Source organism: Glycine soja, chromosome 11 (assembly GCF_004193775.1).
Source record: "Glycine soja cultivar W05 chromosome 11, ASM419377v2, whole genome shotgun sequence".
Taxonomy (NCBI): domain Eukaryota; kingdom Viridiplantae; phylum Streptophyta; class Magnoliopsida; order Fabales; family Fabaceae; genus Glycine; species Glycine soja.
This window is the reverse complement of record NC_041012.1, coordinates 23,551,278-23,556,884: the sequence shown is the minus strand read 5'-3', so window position 1 is coordinate 23,556,884 and position 5,607 is coordinate 23,551,278.

The following is a 5,607-nucleotide window of genomic DNA, read 5'->3' as shown; positions in this document are numbered from 1 at the left end:
CTTAAGCCATTTTACTTAAGTCATTTCTCGCTTAACTTAAAAATAAAATAAATTTCCACCGAACGTTTGAATTGTATTATCCGTTAACTTCGGTTAAAATAAATTCTGACCGTTCGGTCATGCCGTAACCACGTTGGAAATCAAAAAGAGGTAAAAAATAATATAATAATAAAAAAAACATCTTTTAGCAAAATAAAGTGGAAAATCAATCGGACGTTTTCTCTTTGGGATTTCTCATTCTTAATCGAATTGATTAATAACTAAAGTGAAACTAAGGCAAAAATCAACTCGCCTAGTCAAGCTCGTCCATAAAAATAGGCTTTTGAAGTTTGTCATTTCAATTTCTCACTAAGTAAAATGGATCATTTTTAAGGTCAAACGCCTTAAAATGATCACCTCTTACAGTAAAAAAAGAATCACTTGATAAGAAAGAACTACGTAGGTCTGAGTTCCTCATGGAGGATACGTAGGAGCAAAAGCCCCGCTTTTGTCGACCACCCCAAGAGATCGTTAATGGTCCAATGCCTTAACGTTTCTCTCCTTTCAAAAACAAGAGATCGTTAATGGTCCAATGCCTTAATGTTTCTCTCCTTTCAAAAACAAGAGATCGTTAATGGTCCAACGCCTTAACGTTTCTCCCCTTTCAAAATCAAAAGACCGTTTAATGGTTCAACACCTTAAATGACCTTTTGTTCAATAAAAACATATTTTGCAAAAAAGACAAAAACAACTTAACCAAACACTTTGTTCCGAAAGAACTACGTAGGTCTGATTTCCTCATCGCAAATTGAGGAATACGTAGGAGCAAAGGGAAACACCCTTGTCGACCACAAAAAGAGAAAAATATAAAAAGGGTATAAAGGATATAAGGACATAAAAGGGAACTAAAAATCAAAAGTCATGTTTGCACATTCGATTAAAGGCTGCCGTCCCTTGGGACGGACGTATGGGGTGCTAACACCTTCCCCGTGCGTAAATACAACTCCCGAACCTTTCACTTAAAAGTTCGTAGATCGCGTCTTTTCCGGTTTTTCTGACGTTTTCCTTAAATAAACGTTGGTGGCGACTCCGCGCCTATTCCTTTCATGGAACACGCATCCCGCGAGTCACGCGTCGCCCTCCCGCCGAAGGGTAGGTTGCGACACTACTCCACCATCTCCAAAAACCGCAAGGCTCATGGCGGAGATGATTAAACTTGGTGATCAAATGAGAAAAATGAGTTATGACAATGAAGAAAATGATGGAGAGAATGAGAAAGGAGAATGAAGAGAGTTTGAGAAGAATACATAGGAGTAGTGAAGCTTTAAGTGTGAGGATTGAAAATATAGAGCGAAGAAGAGAGTTAAGATCATCTAATTCTTCTCATGGAGAAGATTGGGTATGAAGAGCAAAAGGGAGGAAGGATAAACGAGAGGTATAGGGAGAGAAGAAATCATAGAAGATATGGAGGTAGACAAAGAGAGCAAGGGATTGAAGGAGTGAAGGTGAAGATCTCTACTTTTAAAGGGACTTGTGATTCAGAAGTGTATCTTGAGTGGGAGATGAAGGTTGAGCAAGTCTTTGCTTGCTACAACTACAATGAAGAGAAAAAGATCAAATTGGCCTACTTGGAGTTTGAGGGATATGCCTTAGTGTGGTGGAATCAAGTGAGGAGTGATTTTGAGAGGATGAGAAGGCCTTTGATTAATACTTGGCAAGACATGAAGAGAGTTTTGAGAGAGAGATTTGTGCAGTCCTATTTTGGGAGAAACTTTCACAACAAGCTCCAAAGAATAATTCAAGGAAATAGGAGTGTGGATGAGTATTACAAAGAGATGGAGATTTCCTTGATTAGGGCTTAAATTGAGGAGTCTCAAGAGGCCACCATGGAATGGTTTTTGCATGGTCTCAATAGGGAGATCCAAGACATTGTAGAGTTACACCACTATGCCTCTTTGGAGTATCTCATTCATTAAGCTATCAAGGTGGAGCAGCAATTAAAGAGGAATCAAACATGCAAGAAGTCCCCCTATGGCTCTTCAACTTGGAAAGATAAGGAGACATTCAAGAAGGAGGGGGGGGGGGGATCTTCATTCAAATCTCATGAAAAAGGTACTTCCCTTGTAAAAAATAATTCTAACCCTACTCCCATTTCTTCAAAGGCGAGTTCTATTAAATGTTTTAAGTGTTTGGGAAAGGGTCATATTGCCTCCCAATGTCCTAACAAAAGGACTATGGTTGTGCTAGGTAATAGGGATATCATTAGTGCATCTTCTTCTAGCTCTTCTAGTTCTTCTAGTGAGAGTGAACGTGAATGTGATGTACAACCCCTGGAAGGTGATTTTTTGATGGTTAGGAGGTTAATGGGGAATGTGTGTAAGGATAGAGATGAAACTCAAAGGGAGAACATTTTTTATACTAGGTGCATGGTCATGGGAAAAATATGCTCTTTGATTATTGATGGGGGTAGTTGCACTAATGCAGCTAGCCAAAGATTGATTGAAAAGCTTGCTTTGAAAACTTCCCCTCACCCTAGGCCTTACAAACTATAATGGTTGAGTGAGAATAAGGAGCTAGTTGTAGATAGATAAGTTTTGATATGCTTCTCCATTGTAAAATATGTGGATGAGATATTGTTTGATGTAGTCTCTATGGAAGCTAGCCATCTCTTACTTGGAAGGCCTTGGCAGTATAATAGGGATGTTATCCACAATGGTGTCACAAATTTTTTTTCATTTGTACATAAAGGGAAAAAGGTTACCCTTAAACCTTTGTCTCCAAGTGAGGTTTGTGAGGATCAAATAAAAATGAGAGTGAAAAGAGAACAAGAGAGAAAAAAAGAGAAAAATAAAATTGATGAAAAGAGAGAAAAGAAACAAAAAAGTGGAGATCAAAGAAAGAGTGAAACTGTAAAAAAAGATGAAAATCAAGAAGAGAGAAAAATAAAGAGCTTGTTCATGAGAGAAAAAAAGGTGAAGAGAGTGATGCTAGCTAGGCAACCTATGTATTTACTAATACCTCATGATTACTATTTGTCTTCTATTGCTAGTTCTTTGCCTATAGGTGTGGAAGAATTATTGAAGGAGTTTGGGGATGTCTTCCCCAAAGACACCCCTCATGGGTTACCTCTTTTGAAAAGGATAGAGCACCAAATTGATCATATTCCAGGAGCATCCTTACCAAATAAGCCAACATATAGAAGCAATCCAGAAGGGACAAAAGAGATCCAAAGACAAGTAGAGAGCTTAATGGAAAAAGGATGGGTGAGAGAAAACTTGATCTCATGTGCTATGCCCATCGTTTTGGTAAATCGAACTCTATCTCAACTTCTAATGTGTTTGGTAGGTAAGAATTTGAAAGATTGGGAGCAATGCCCCATGCTAAATTTTCTTATAATAGGGTAGTAAGCTCTACTACTTATTCTCTTTTTGAGGTACTTTATGGTTCTAGTCTATTGTCCCTTCTTAATTTGTTACCTTTGCCTAACACTTCTGCCATGATGAATAGGGATTGGCCTTCTAAAGCCAATTTTTTTAAGAGTTTGCAGGAGAATGGGGAAGCCCAAATTGAGAAAAAGATTGAACAATATGCTAGATATTCCGATAAGGGGGGAAAGGAAATGGTTATCAAACTGGGTGATTGGGTTTGGATTCACTTGAGGAAGAATAGGTTTACTTCCAAAAGGAAATCTAAACTTCAAGAAAAGGGAGATGATCCTTTTCAAGTTTTAAAGTGCATCAACTATAATGCATATAAAATTGCTTTACCACTAGACTATGGTGTGAGCAACACTTTTAATGTTACTGACTTGACTCTTTGTGGTGTAGGAACCTGTGACATCAACTCGAAAGCGAATTCTTCCCAAGGAAGGAATGATAGAGGATTATCTAAGGAGGAAGAGTTTGGCTTAGGTGGGCTTAACATGGATGAACCAATCACTTGAGCAAGGAGTAAGAGATTTCAAGAAGAGTTTGGCAAGAGACTAAATTCTCTCATGGAGGAAAGAGAAGAAGTGAAGTTCATTTATTTTAGCCAACTTTTAGAATAAGATTTATTTTCATTTTTAATTATATTTCTTGGCCTATTGTTGGACTTGTAATGGGATGCTACATTTTTTATTATTATTTTTAAGTCTTTTAATTATTAGATTAGTTATTGGGCCTTGGGCCTAATTTAGGATTATTAGTAGGAGTTATAAATAGACTCCTTAAACACTTTGTGGATAGTTTTTATGAAATTTCATATTAGACGTAATTAAGAGAGTGTCTCTCTTGGTTCTTGTGTGAACCCTTAGCTTCTTATCAAAGAATTTTATTCTTTGTGACAAATCATCCTCAACTTATCAATCTTCCAAGATTGTGGCATTGTTCTTTCCCTCTTTTTCTCTAATTCTGCTTTATCCTTTTATTTTCTCCAATTTCATATAGTTCCAAATTGGTTTTCCAGTTTGCTGATGCTAAAAATTGGATCCGCAAATCAGGGTTCCATCAATAAAAGTGGAGTATAAAATCAGATAAATATAAAACAACATGTTTATGGATTACCTACTTCGGAATTACGTATTCATATTTTTAAAATACGGAAATAAGCATTTTGTAATGGTAGGATTTATTGTTTTTTTGCTACTTCTACTTGAATAGTCTGTAAGGACGAGAACAAGTTATGGGCTCCGGAATTGGTATTTCGTAAGGAAGAAAACATCACCATGACACGACCATGTTGCTTTGCACTGCACTCTTCGACCTTAACATTGTCGGCGTTGCACCGTTGCTCATGCCAAAGAAAATGACCTTGTTGGCAAAGCGTCAATCCCTACACTTCGCTCTCACTTTCTATTTGCAACAAGTTCGTGATTTCTTGGTCTAAACCCCTTATTCCATGATTTTTCATTTTATTTTAATTTAATTTATGGTGCATGGGAATTTTTTTGTTGTGTGGTCCAAATTTGCTCTTTTTGTTGTGTGGGACTTTTTGGAAAATGAGAAAGGGGGTGGCAGAAGAGAAGGAGAATGAGGGAAGGGGTATGGTACACGGCGTGCAAAAGAAGAATAGAAAGAGGTGCTAGGGTTCTGAATCGAGGTGGCACAAGTGCAACAAGGTCGTGGCAACGGTGAGGCTGTTTGAGCTAGGGCATGCAATAGGGTGCTTAGGTGGCACATGAATTTCCAATGAAGAGAAGGTGCTAGGGTTGAAGGGTATTTATGACTGTTTGAGACTTTTTGGAGGTACAAGAAACAACATAGGGGTGCAAGAAGTAAAAGCTGAAGTTAAGAATCTAGGTCTTAGATGTTGGCCCAAAACACCAACATTAATGATTATATTTAATTTAGAAAATATTATTGATACAAAGCATCTATTCCTTTGTCGATGAATCCTTTTAAAAAATTTGATTAATCGTTTTTAATGGAATCTCTTATACTTGTTTTTTCCACCCACAAGAACTCAAGCTTGAGACCTTTTTTAAGGGATTTGAATTCAGTTTCACTATTGAACAACAACTTGTTGGTAAAAATATTTCTTTAATTGATTTTATGTCAAAGTTGTTTTTTATATTTTTAGTTTTTTTACCATATAGCATTGTTCAAAGCATATTTTAGTAATTACATTATGTCTCAGGGAGAATAACTC